Source organism: Muntiacus reevesi, chromosome X (genome assembly GCF_963930625.1).
Source record: "Muntiacus reevesi chromosome X, mMunRee1.1, whole genome shotgun sequence".
Taxonomy (NCBI): Eukaryota; Metazoa; Chordata; class Mammalia; order Artiodactyla; family Cervidae; genus Muntiacus; species Muntiacus reevesi.
The window spans coordinates 53,256,270-53,270,695 of record NC_089271.1 but is presented as its reverse complement, the minus strand read 5'-3'; the positions used below and the strand labels follow the sequence as shown (position 1 = coordinate 53,270,695).

Here is a 14,426-nt window from a genome sequence, read left to right as displayed (position 1 = left end):
GCTAGTGGTAAAGAACCCACCTGCCAATGCAGGTAGGTGTAAGAGATGCAGGTTTGATCCCTGGGTCAGGAAGATCCCCTGGAGGAGGACATGGGAACCCACACCAGTATTCTTGCTTGGAGAATCCCATGGACAGAAGAGCCTGGTGGGTTGCAGTCCATAGTGTTGCAAAGAGTCAGACATGACTGAAGCGACTTAGCACACATGTACCTAGCCCAGTCTGGGGGAAATCAGGGAAAACTCAGAAGGTCATTTCAGAAGCGATTCAAGGACCAGAGGGAGTTAATTCAGATAATAAGAAAAGAGGAGGCTTGTTTCAGACAGATGGAATAGTATGTGTTACAAAGGAAAGAGAGCATGGAATATTCACAGAACATAAATGCATTCATAATGGTTAAGGCATAGGGACCAGGGAGTGGGTATATAGGGAAAGTAACCAAACATGAGGTTGAAAAGGTAATCAGGGGTCAGGCCAGGAAGGACCTGGTAAACCATGGCAGGAAGTTTAAACCTTTTTTTAGTTGATTTAGGGCTCCCCTAGTGGCTCAGACAGTAAAGAATCTGCCTGCGATGCAGGGGACCTACATTCAGTCCCTGGGTCAGGAAGATCCCCTGGAGAAGGGAATGACAATCCACTCCACTATTCTTGCCTGAAGAATTACATGGACAGAAGATCCTGGCAGGCTACAGTCCACAGGGTCGCAGAGTTAGACACAACTGAGTAACTAACACTTTCAACATGTAGTTGATTTAGGGCTTCCCTGGTGGCTCAGATGGTAAAGAATCTGCCTGCAATGCAGGAGACCTGGGTTCGATCCCTGGGTAGGGGAGACCCCCTGAAGGAGAGCATGGAAACCCACTCCAATATTCTTGCCTGGAGAATTTCATGGATAGAGGAGTATGATAGGCTATAGTCCCTAGGATTGGAAAGAGTCAGACATGACTGAGGCAACTTAGCACACATGCACACGAAGTTTAAAGTTATTACAATATAATAGCTATATTTAGCTGTGCAATATAACTTTGTTGCTTATTTTATAGATAGTAGTTTATATCTATCTGAGTCTATTTCTGTTTTCTAGTATTAATCCTTTTGTATTATATCTTAGATTCTACATATAAGTGGTAACAGTATTTGTGTTTCTATTTTTACTTATTTCACTATGAATAATACCCTCTAGGTTCATCCACGTTTTTGAAAATAGCAGAATTTCATTCTTTCTATGACTGTTATATTCTATTTTGTGTGTACACACACACACATACCCCAAATCTTCTTTATCCATTCATCTGTTGATGGATATTTAGGTTGCTTCCATATTTTGGTCATTGTAAATAATGCTGCTAAGAATATTGAGATACATGTATCTTTTCAAATAAGTGTTTTCATTTCTTCAGATATATTCCTAGGAATGGAATTCCTAAATCATATGGTAGTTCTATTTTCAGTTTTTTGAGGAATTTTCATACTGTTTTCCATAGTGGCTGTACCAGTTTATTTTCCTACCGATGGTATAATCAGGTTCCCTTTTCTCAGCATCCTCACAAATGTTTACTATGTATTGTCTTTTTTATTATAGTCATTCTGACAGGTGTGAGGTGGTATGTCATTGTGGTTTTCATCTGCATTTCTCTAATGATTAGCAGTTTTGAGCATCTTTTTCTTGAGCATTTTGGCGGTTTGTATATCTTCTTTGGAAAAATGTCTATTCAGGTCTTCTGCCCATTTTACTTTAAATTTTTTATTTTGCACTGCGTGTAGTCCAAATAATGCTTGATAGTTTCAGGGGAACAGCAAAGGGTCTCAGCCATACATATACATGTATCCATTCTTCTCCAAACTCTGCCACATAAGATTGAGCAGAGTTCCATGTGCTATACAGTAGATCCTTTTTGGTTATCCATTTTAAATATACCAGTGTGCACATGTCCATCCCAAACTCACTGTCTCTTCCCCCCACCCTTCCTTCTGGCAACCATGAATTCACTCTCTAAGTCTCTGAGTCTGTTTCTGTTTTGTAAGTAAGTTCATTTGTATCATTTCTTTTTAGATTCCATATATAAGGGATGTCATGATATTTCTCCTTCTCTTGTCTGACTTACTTCACTCAGTATGACACTGTCTAGGTCCATCTGTGTTGCTGCAAATGACAATATTTTTTTTCTTTTTAATGGCTGGGTAATATTCCAAAATTGTATATATGTATCACATCTTCTTTACCCATTCCTCTGTCAATTGACATCCAAGTTGCTTCTATGTCTTGGCTATTGTAAACAGTGCTTCAATGCACATTGGGGTGCATGTATCCTTTTGGATCATGTTTTTCTCTGGATAAATGCCCAGGAGTGTGATTGCAGGGTCTTATGGTAGCTCTATTTTAAGTTTGTTGTTTTTTAAGGAACCTCCATTCTGTTCTCCATAGTAGCTGTACCAATTTACATTCCCACCAACAGTGTAGGAGGGTTCCCTTCTCTCCACACCCTCTCCAGCATTTATCGTTTGTCGATTTTTTGATGATAGTAATTCTGGCTGGTGTGAGATGTTATCTCATTGTAGTTTTGATTTGCATTTCCCCAGTAATTAATGATGTTGAATATCTTTTCATGTGCCTCTTCTGCATCTGTATGTCTTCTTTGGAGAAACATCTATTCTTCCCTTTTTCTGATTGGGTTGTTTGTTTTGATGTTGTTAAGTGTCATAAGTTGTTCATAAATTTTGGAGACTAATCCTTTATCAGTTACATCATTTGCAAATATTTTCTCCCAATCTGTGGGTTGTCTTTTCATTTTGTTTATTGTTTCCTTTGCTGTGTAAAAGCTTCTGAGCTTAAGTAGGTCCCATTTGTTTATTTTTGCTTTTATTTCTATTATTCTGGGAGACTTGCCTGTTTGCAGGTTTTTTTTTTATTTTGAGTTGTATGAGTTGTTTATGTATTTTGGCTATAAACCCCTAATACTGTCATATCATATATGAATATTTTCTTTCATTCAGTAGGATGTTGTTTCATTTTGTCAATGGTTTTCTTTGCTGTGCCAAACCCTTCAAGTTTAATTAGGTCCCACTTGCTAATTTTGTTTTTGTTTCTTTTGTCTTAGGCATATCCAAAAACATATTGCTACAATTTATGTAAAGTAGCATGCTGCTTATGTTATCTTCTAGGTTTATAGATCTTTAACCAGTTTTGAGTTTATTTTTTGTATATGGTATAAGAAAATGTCCTAATTTTATTCTTTTGCATGTAACTGACCAGTGATCCCCACCATTTATTAAAGAGATAGTCTTTTCTTCATTGTATATTCTTGATTCGTTTCTTATAGATTAATTGATCATAAATCTAAGGGTTTATTTCTGAGCTCTCTCTTCTGTTCCGTTTATCTTTATGTCTGTTTTTGTGCCAGTGCCATGCTGTTTGATTATTGTAGCTTTGTAATATAGTTTGAAGTCAAGTAGCATGATACTTCCCTTTTTGTTCTTTTTTCTCAAGATGGCTTTGGCAATTTTGGTTCTTTTGTGGTTCCATATAAAATTTAGGATTATTCTAGTTCTGTGAAAAATATCCTTGATATTTGATAGAGATTGCATTAAATCTATAGATTGCTTCAAATACTATGGACATTTTAAACCATATTAACTTTTTCAACCCATGAACAACAGATATCTTCCCATTTCATTGTATCATCTTCAGTTTCTTTCATCAAGGTTTTATAGTTTTCAGAGTATAGGTCTTTCACCTCCTTGGTTAGGTAATTTTCTAGTTATTTTATTCTTCTTCAATGCAATTTTAAACAGGATTATTTTCTTGCTTTCTTTTTCTGATAGCTCATCATTTGTGTAGAGGAAAGCAATAGATTTCTGTACATTTATCTTGTATCCTGCAACTTTACTAAATTCTTTTTTAGTTCTAATAGTGTTTTGTGGAAATTTTAGAGTTTTCTATATATAGTTTCATGTCACCTGCAATTTGTGACAGTTTTACTACTTCCCTTCTAATTTGGATGCCTTTTATTTCTTTTTATTTTCTGACTGCTATGGCTAGGACTTCCAATAATATGTTAAATAGGAGTAGCAAGAATGAGTATCCATGTCTCATTCTTGATTTTAGAAGAAAGGCTTTCAGCTTTTCACCACTGAGTATGATGTTGCCTGTGGATTTGTCATAATGGCCTTAATTATGTTGAGATATATTCCCTCTATACCCACTGGGGTGAGAGTTCTATCATGAATGGATTTTGAATTTTGTCAAATGCTTTTTCTGCATCTATTGAGATGATCATGTGATTTTTTTCCTTCCTTTTGTTAATGTGATATATCACATTGATTAATTTGCAAATATTGAACCATCTTTTCATCCCTGGAATAAATCCAACTTAATTATGGTGTATGATTATGTTTATATGTTATTGGATTTGGTTTGCCAATATTTTGCTGAGGATTTTTACATCTATAGTTATCAAAGATATTGGTGTGAAATTTTGTGTGTGTGATGTCTTTGTCTGGTTTTGGTATCAGGGTAAAAGTGGCCTTGTACAACGAATATGTAAGTGTTCCTTTTTCTTTAATTTTTTGGAATAGTTTGAGAAGACTAGGTATTAGCTCTTCTCTGTATGTTTGGTAGAGTCTCCTGTGAAGTCATACAATCATGGACTTTGGTTTGTTGGGAGGTTATTTTATTACAAATTCAAATTCACTACTAGTGATCAGTCTGTTCAGATTGTCTATTTCTTCCTTATTCAGTCTTGAAAGATTGTATATTTCTAGAAATGTTCTCATTCCTTCTAGGTTGTTCAATTTATTGGCATATAACTGTTCGTAGTATTCTTTTTGAATCTCTGTGGTATTGGTTGTTATGTCTCCTGTTTCATTTCTTATTTGGGTCCTTTCTCTTTTCTTCTTGATGAGCCTCGCTGAAGGTTTATCAATTTTATCTTTTCAAAGAACCAACACTTGGTTTCATTGATCTTTTCTATTATTTTCTTATGGGGGCCTGTATTTTATTTATTTTCTCTTGAACTTTATTTCCTGCCTTCTGATGACTTTAGACTTCATTTACTGTTTTTCTCTTTTAGGTGGTAGTATAAGTTGTTTACTTGAGATTTTTCTTGTTGCTTGAGGTGGGCCTGTATCCCTGTAAATTTCCCACTTAGAATTTCTTTGCTATTTCCCACAGATTTTGGAAAGTTCTGTCTCCATTTTCATTTGTATCAAGATATTTTCTGATTTTCTCTTTGACTTCATCATTGTCCCATGAATTTTGTTTTAGTAGCATGTTATTTAGTCTTCACATGTTTGTGTTTTTCCATCTCTCTTCCTGTAATTGGTTTCTATCTTCGTATTGTCATGGTTAGAAAAAATGCTTGATATAATTTCTATCCTCTCAAATTTGTTGAGGCTTGTTTGGTGGCCTATCATGTGATCTGTCCTGGAGGACATTCCATGTGCACTTGAATATAATGTGTATTCTGCTGTTTTGGGATGGAATGTCCTGTAGATATCTACTGATATTAAGTCCAATTGGTATAATAGGTCACTTAAGACATCATTTCCTTCTTCATTTTCTCTCTGGATGATATGTTTACTGACATAAGTGAGGTATTGAAGTCCCCTACCATATTTGTATTATTGTGAATTTTTTCCTTCATGTTTATTAATATTTGCTTTATATAGTTAGGTGTTCCTATATTAGGTGTGTATATGTTAAGGAGTATTGTATCCTGATTGTTTTTGTCACTTTGTCATTATATAACACCCTTCATCTTTTGTTAAAAACTGTTTTTTCCTATATGAATATTCCTATTCCCATTTTCTTAGTGTTTTCATTTACATGAAATATCCTTTTCCATCCTCTGGTTTTCAGTCCATGTGTGTCTTTAACTCTGAAGCGAATCTCTTGTAAGCAGCATATATATGGGTCTTATTTTGATCCAATCAGCCACCCTAAGTTTTTCAATTGGAATATTTAGTCCATTGACCTTTAAAGTAATTAGTGATAGGTATGTGTTTATTGCCAACTTGTTAATTATATTCTACTTGTGTTTGTATTTATCCATTCTTCTTCTTTTAGTTTCTTCCCTTGTTGTTTGATGGTTTTCCTTATTGGTATACTTATATTCTTTCACTGTAGTTTTATATTTCAGTTGTAGGTTTTTAATTTGTGGTTACCAATGGGTTTCTATATGTTGACCTACTTTTTAAAAACAGTCCTTTAAGTTCAAACACATTCTAAAATATATACTTTTTTACTCCCCTCCCCCACATTTTATTTTTGATATCATATTTTATATCTCCATGTTTATCCCTTCAGTTTATTGTAGTTATAATTGATTTTACATTTTTTTTCAATCTTTGTACTAGCTTATTTAGGTGGTTGGTTCTCAGCCTTTACTATATATTTGCCTTTACTAATGTAAATGTTAAGTCTACCCTGGTGGCTCAATGGTAAAGAATCTGCCTCCAATGCGGAGATATGGGTTTGAGACCTGTGTCCAGAAAATCCACTGGAGAAGGAAATGGCAACCAATTCCAGTATTCTTGCCTGGACAGAGGAGCCTAGCAGGTTACAGTCCATGAGTCACAAAGAGTTGGACATGACTTAGTGACTAAACAACAGCAAATGTAAATGTAGCCTTTTCAATTAGAGAAGACCCTTTAACATTTCTTTTAGGATAGGATTTTATTGCTCAGTGTTTTTAGTTTTTGCTTGTCTGGGAAGTTCTTTTATCTCTCCTCCAATTCTAAATGGCAGTCTTGCTGGGTAGAGTATCCTAGGTTGCAGGTTTTTCCCTTTTAGCACTTTATATACAGCATGCCCTCCCTTCTTCCCTGCAAGTTTTCTGCAGAGAAATCAGCTGATAGCCTTATGAAGGTTCTTCATAAGATTCTTATGATTCTTTTGATTTCTCTTACTGCCTTTAGAATTCTTTATCTTAAACTTTTGCTGTTTTAATTACTTTTTGGTGTAGGTTTGTTGGAATTCATCTTGTTTAGAACTCTCTAAGCTTCATGTACATGTATATTGGTTTCCTTCTTCACGTTTAAGAAGTTTTCAGCCATAACTTCATCGAATACATTTTCAACACCCCCCTCCTCTCACTCTGGTTCTGAGACCCCTATAGTGCAGATGTTGGTATGCTTTAATATTGTCCTAAATATCACTAAACTGTTATCATTTTTTAAATTTTTCTTTCTGCTGTTCTGTGTCCTTTCTGTTATTCTGTCTTCCAGATAATTTATGCATTCTTCTGTATCACCTAGGCTCCTGTTAATTCCTTCTAGCATGTTTTTCATTTCATCTTTAAAAAATTCTTATTTCTGTGTTAAAATTCTCAGTGTGCATCTATTCTTTTCCCTAATTCAGCTAGCCTATCTATTACTAATGCTTTGAATTCTTTATCTAGCAAATAATTTATTTCTGTTTCACTAGTTGCTTTTTCAGGGATTTTCTCCTGTTTTTTCAATGAAACAAATCCCTCTGTCTTCTCATTTTTGCTGTATGTATTCTATGAAATTAGATGAAACAATTACCTTTTTCCAGCCTTGAAGGAGTGTCCTTGTCTATGGGTATCCCCACACACTCTGCCTGTGCCCAAGGACTTTAGTGGGAGAGCTACATCTGACTTGAGCACAAGTCATGTCTTTCCCCGGAGTGTGCTAGCGCTATCATCTTGTTAGGAGGTAATGCTGGAGATAGACCAGCAAGAGCCAGAGTCAGGTGTGAGGCAGGGCTTCGCCTTCCTTCAGTGCCAACATTACCCTCTTAGAGTGGGGGCAGGTCCCAAATTGCTGGAGCAGAAGCCCTGAGGGTCAAGTCTAAGATAGCTCTATTCCATCTAAGTGTATTCTTTCCCTCCCAGTACCAGCACATTTCCCCAGAGGGGAATAGAGCTGGAGCAAGAGGGGCTGGAGAGGGCACTTGCCATGGGCCTGGGCACAGACTGTGGTGCCCCTAGTTTCACTTAGAATCCTTGAATACTTCTGAGGTAGTGCCTCCGTAAACTCCAGTTTGAGGCCCCTGCCTCATTCAGATGCCATTCATGATCTGGGCTGGCATAGTCCCTCACATCTGAGCACTCCCCTCAGCCATTCTCACTCTAGTGTAGAACTACTGTTGTGAAGCAAATGGGATAAAATGGGTTATTGGCTCAGGCTGGCAATGGGCCAGAGGTTGTGGGAAACTGGCCAGAGTCCTATTCAGTTTCAATCTGTTTCTTCTGCCTTGTTTCAGGAGAAAGCACATGTGTATGTGTGATCACTAGCAAAAAATTGAAAAAGGTTTCTTTGGTTTGTTTGCTGTACAATATATCCAAGTTATTTATTTATTCTATATATAACTTACTTATATTGTATAAATATATATTTATTTTGTATTTCTAAATCTGACACCCCTATCTCACCCCTCCCTGTTTCCTCTACACTTGTAACCACTAGTTTGTTCTCTACACCTGTGAGTCTGTTTTTATTCTTTAAGCATACATTGGTTTTGCTTTTCATATCCTATGTATAAGTGATAAAATAGAGTATTCTTTTTTTTCTCACTGACATATTTCATTAAGCATAATACCCCCAAGGTCTATTCACATTGTTATAAACGGCAGGATTCCATTTTTGGGGGGAGCTGAGTAGTATTCCAGTAGTATTGTATGTATAAACCACATCTATATCCATTCATCTGTTGATGGGCACTCAAGTTGCTTCCATATCTTGGCTATTGTAAGTAGTGCTGCTATGAACAGTGAGGTCCATGCATCTTTTCAAATTAGTGTTTTCATTTTCTGCAAATACACACTTAGCACTGAAATTGCCGGATCATATCATAGTTCTATTTTTAGTTTTTTGAAGAAGCTCCATACAGTTTCCCATAGGGACTGGAAACAGTGTAAAACCCTACCAGTAGTGTATGAAGGTTTCCATTTCTCCACATCCTATCCAACATTTGTTATTTGTAGACTTTTTGATGATAGCCATTCTGACAGGTGTGAGGTGATATCTCATTGTTGTTTTGCATTTCTCTAATAATTACTGATGTTGATCATCTTTTCATATGCCTGTTAGCCATATAGTCTTCTTTGGGAAAATATCTATTGAAGTCCTCTGCCCATTTGTTGATTGGGTTGTTTCTTTTTGTGGTATTGAGTTGTATGAGCTGTTTGTGTATTTTAGATATTAACCACTTGTCAGCCACATCACTTGGAAATACTTTCTCCCCTTTCATAGGTTGTATATTCATTTTATTGATAATTTCTTTGCTGTGCAAAAGCTTTTAAATTTAAATAGGTCCCATTACTTTATTCTTGCATTTATTTCCTTTGACTTAGGAGATTGACCAAAATATTGTTACAGTTTTGTCAGAGTGTTCTGCCTATGTTCTCTTCTAGGACTTTTATGGTGTCATGTCTTACATTCAGGTCTTTGAACCACTTCGAGTTGATTTGTGTATATGGTCTGAAGGAATGTTCTAATCTCACTGTTTTACATGTGGTTGTCCAGTTTTTCCAATACCACTTGCTAAAGAGACTGTCTTTTCTCCATTGTATGTTCTTGCCTCCTTTCTCATAAATTAATAGACAATCGATGTGTGGGTTCATTTCTGGTTCTCTATTCTGTTCCTCTGATCTATGTATCTGATTTTGTGCTAGTACCATGCTGTACTGTAGCTATGTAGTATATTCTGAAGTCTGGGGGGTTATAGCTCCAACTTTGTCCTTTTTCTCAAGATGGCTACGGAAATTTGGGGTCTTTTGTAGTTCCATATGGATTTTTATTTGTTCTTGTTCTGTGAAAAATGATAGATGTAGATAATGTGGAGTTGCTCAGTCGTGTCTGACTCATTGCAACCCTATGGGCTGTAGCCCACCAGGCTCCCCTGTCCATGGGATTCTCCAGGCAAGAATACTGGAGTGGGTTTTCATGCCCTTCTCCAGGGAATCTTCCAAACCCAGGAATTGATCCCGGATCCCCTGCATTGCAGGCAGATTCTTTGCCATTAAATCTGCAGATTGCTTTGGGTAGTATGGCCATCTTAAAAAATATTTATTCTTCTAATCCAAGGGCATAAGGTATCTTTCCATTTCTTTAAATCATCTTCAATTCCCTTAATCAATGTTTTTTCAGTTTTTAGATTATAGGCCTTTCACCTCCTTGGTTAAGTTTTTTTTGTTTTGTTTTGTTTTAATTTTATAACTTCAATTCTTGTTAAGATTCAAGTATCTTTTTTAAAATTTTTTTTTATTTTTTATTTTTTCAGTGGGTTTTGTCATACATTGATATGACTCAGTCATAGAGTTACATGTATTTCCCATCCCAATCCCCCCTCCCACTTTCTTTTTTATTCTTTTGGTTGTGATTTCAAGCAGGATGATGTTTTACTTTTTGTTTCTAAAATTTCCTTGTTAGTATATAGAAATGCAATATATTTTTATATAGTAATCTTGTATCCTTCAACCTTATTGAATTCATTTATTAGTCCTAATATGTGGGGGCAGAGACTTTAGAATTCCCTATATAAATAAAGTGTCATCTGCAAATAGTGACACTTTTACCTCTTCCTTTCTAATTTGGATGCTTTTTATTTCTTTTACTTCTCTGATGACTGTGACTAGAATTTCAATTACTATGTTAAACAGAAGTAGTAAGAGTGGGCATCCTTGTCTTGTTCCAGAATATAATGAGAAGTTTTTCAGCTTTTCATCACTGAGTATGATGTTGGCTATGGGTTTATCATATGGCCTTAATTTTGTTGAGATGTTTCCTCTATACATATGATATGAGAATTTTATCATGAATGTCAGTTCAGTTCAGTCGCTCAATTGTGTCTGACTCTTTGCGACCCCATGAACCGCAGCATGCCAGGCCTCCCTGTCCAGCACCAACTCCCAGAGTCCACCCAAACCTGTGTCCATCAAGTCAGTTATGCCATCCAACCATCTCATCCTCTGTCGTTCCCTTCTCCTCCTACCCTCAATCTTTCCCAGCATCAGGGTCTTTTCCAATGAGTCAGTTCTACGCATCAGGTGACCAAAGTATTGGAGTTTCAGCTTCAACATCAGTCCTTCCACTGAACACCCAGGACTGATCTCCTTTGGGATGGACTGGTTGGATCTCCTTGCAGTCCAAGGGACTCTCAAGAATCTTCTCCAACACCACAGTTCAAAAGCATTGATTTTTCAGCACTCAGCTTTCTTTATAGTCCAACTCTTACATCCATACATGACCACTAGAAAAACCACAGCCTTGACTAGACGGACCTTTGTTGGCAAAGTAATGTCTCTGCTTTTTAATATGCTGCCTAGGTTGGTCATGACTTTCCTTCCAAGGAGTAAGTGTCTTTTAATTTCATGGCGGCAATCACCATCTTCAGTGATTTTGGAATCCAGAAAAATAAAGTCAGCCACTGTTTCCACTGTTTCCCCATCTATTTGCCATGAAGTGATGAATGGATGTTGAAATTTTTCAAATGCTTTTTCTGCATCTATTGAGATGATCATGTGACATTTTTTATCCTTCCTTTTGTTAATGTTGTGAATCAAGGGTCCCCAGTCCCTGAGTCATGGACCGCTACTGGTCCATGGCCTGTTAGGAACCAGGCTGCAGAGCAGGAGGTGAGTGGCAGGTGAGCAAGCAAAGCTTCATCTGCTGCATCCCATTGATTCCCATTGCTCCCATTACTACCTGGACCATCCTCCACCCCTCTGCACTACCTGCAGGTCAGTGGAAAAATTGTCTTCTGTGAAACTGATCACTGGTGCCAAAAGGTTTGGAGACTACTGTTGTACATCACATTTATTGATTTGCAAATGTTAGTCCACCCTCTTGATCCTGGAATAAATCCAACTTGATCATGGTGTATGATCCTTTTTATATATTGTTGGATTCAGTCTCCTAATATTTTGTTGAGGATTTTTGCATCTATATTCATCAAAGATAATGGCCTATACACTATGGAGAACAGTATGGAGCATCCTCAAAAAACTAAAAATAGAGGTACCATAAGACCCTGCAATCACACTCCTGGGCATTTATCCAGAGAAAAACATGATCCAAAAGGATACATGCACCCCAATGTGCATTGCAGCACTGTTTACAATAGCCAAGACATAGAAGCAACCGAAATGTCAGTCGACAGAGGAATGGATAAAGAAGATGTGGTACATATATGCAATTTCAGAATATTACTCAGCCATTGAAAAGAATAAAATAATGCCATTTTTAGCAACATGAGTGGACCTAGACAGTGTCAAACTGAGTGAAGTAAGTCAGACAGAGAAGGGGAAATATCATATGACATCCCTTATATATGGAATCTAAAAAGAAATGATACAAATGAACTTACTTACAAAACAGAAACAGACTCACAGCCTTAGAGAGTGAATTTATGGTTGCCAGGAGGAACGATGAGGGGAAGGGATAGTTAGGGAGTTTGGGATGGACATGTCCACACTGGTATATTTAAAATGGATAACCAACAAGGACCTAGTGGAACTCTGCTCAATCTTATGTGGCAGAGGTTGGAGAATGGATACATGTACACTCATGGCTGAGATCCTTTGCTGTTCACCTGAAACTATCACAACATTGTTTGTTAATCAGTTATACCCCAACACAAAATAAAAAGCTTTAAATATATATATATATATGTATATGTATATATTAGCCTATAATTTTCTCTTTTTTGTAGATTTTTTTTCATATTTTGGTATCAGGATAAGGGTGGCCTTGTAGAATAAATTTGGGAATATACCTTTCTCTTCAAATTTTACAACAATTTGACAGGGATAGTTATTAACTCTTGTCTATATCTTTGTAAAAAGCAGAGACATCACTCTGTTGAAAAAGGTCTGTCTAGTCAAAGCTATGGTTTTTCCAGCAGTCATGTATGGACATGAGAGTTGGACCATAAAGAAGGCTGCATGCCAAAGAATTGATGCTTTTGAATTGCAGTGTTGGAGAAGACTCTTGAGAGTCCCTTGGACTGCAAGGAGATCAAACCAGTCAATCCTAAAGAAAATCAACCCTGTATATTTATTGGAAGGACTGATGCTGAAGCTCCTATACTTTAGTCATCTGATGCAAAGAGCCAACTCATTGAAAAAGACCCTGATGCTGGGAAAGATAAAAGGCAGGAGGAAAAGGGGACAACAGAGGGTGAGATGGTTGAATGGCATCACTGACTCAATGGACATGAGTTTGAGCAAGCTCTGGGAGATGATGGACTAGGAAGCCTGGCGTGCTACAGCCCAGGTTTCCCAGTCCATGGGGTTGCAAAGAGTCAGACATGACTGAGCAACTGAACAGTAACAAATATTTTTGTTAGAATTCTTTTCTGAAGTCATCTGATCCTAGACTGTTGTTAGCTGGAAATTTTTATTATAAATTCAGTTTTACTTGTATTGATTATTCTGTTAAAATTGTTTCTTCTTGAATCAGTCTTACCAGGCTGTATTTTTTTAAAATTTGTTCATGTCTTCTAGGCTGTCCATTTTGTTGGCATATAACATAGTATTCTCTTATGATTTTTTAAATTTTTGTGGTATTAGCTCTTTTGTCTCCTCTTTCATTATTTTATTTGGGTCCTCACTCTTTTCTTCTTGGTGACCCTGGTGAAAAGTTTATCAATTTTATCATTTCAAAGAACCAGTTCTTGGTTTCATTGATCTTTTCTATTGTTTTTTATTTTTTAATTAATTTATTTATTTTAATTTGAGTCTAATTACAATATTGTGGTGGTTTTTGCCATACATTGACATGAAACAGCCACAGGTGTACATGTGTCTCTATTTTATTTATTTCCTCTCTGATCTTTATCTTTTTCTTCCTTCTACTGACTTTGAGTTTTGTTTGTTTTTTTTCTAATGCTTTTAGGTGATAAGATGTTTTATGAAAGATTTTTCTTGTTTCTTGAGAAAGACCTGTATTGGCACTAACTTCTCTCTTAGAACTGCTTTTGTTGCATCTAATAGATTTTGGAAAATCGTGTTTCTGTTTGCATTTGTCTTGAGGGACTTTCTGATTTCCTCTTTGATTTCATCCTGTCCCAATGGTTTCTTAGTAGTGTGTTGTGTAGCCTCCATGTGTTTGTTATTTTCCCATTTTTCTTTTTGTAGTTGATTTCTAGTTTCATGCTGTTTTGGTCATAAAAAATACTTGATATAATTTCTATCTTAAATTTGTTGAGACTCGTTCTGTGGCCCAGCATGTGATCTATCCTGGAGAACATTCCATAAGCACTTGAGAAGAATGTGTATTCTGCTATTTGGGGATGGAATGTCTTGTAAGACATCTATTAAGTCCAACTAGTCTATTGTGTCATTTAAGTTCACTGTTGTCTTATTATCTGTCTAGATGATGTGTCTATAGATATCAGGGGAGTGTCAAAGTCCTCTACTAATATTGTATCATTGTCAAATTCTCCCTTTATGTCTGCTAGTATTTG

The 14,426-nt window shown here is 36.4% G+C and overlaps 1 protein-coding gene across 1 annotated transcript in view; it reads left to right on the top strand.

The window, feature by feature from the left end:
* DGKK (diacylglycerol kinase kappa) overlaps positions 1–14,426 on the top strand; it is a 173,016-nt gene that overhangs the window by 115,961 nt on the left and 42,629 nt on the right. The window lies entirely within an intron of this gene.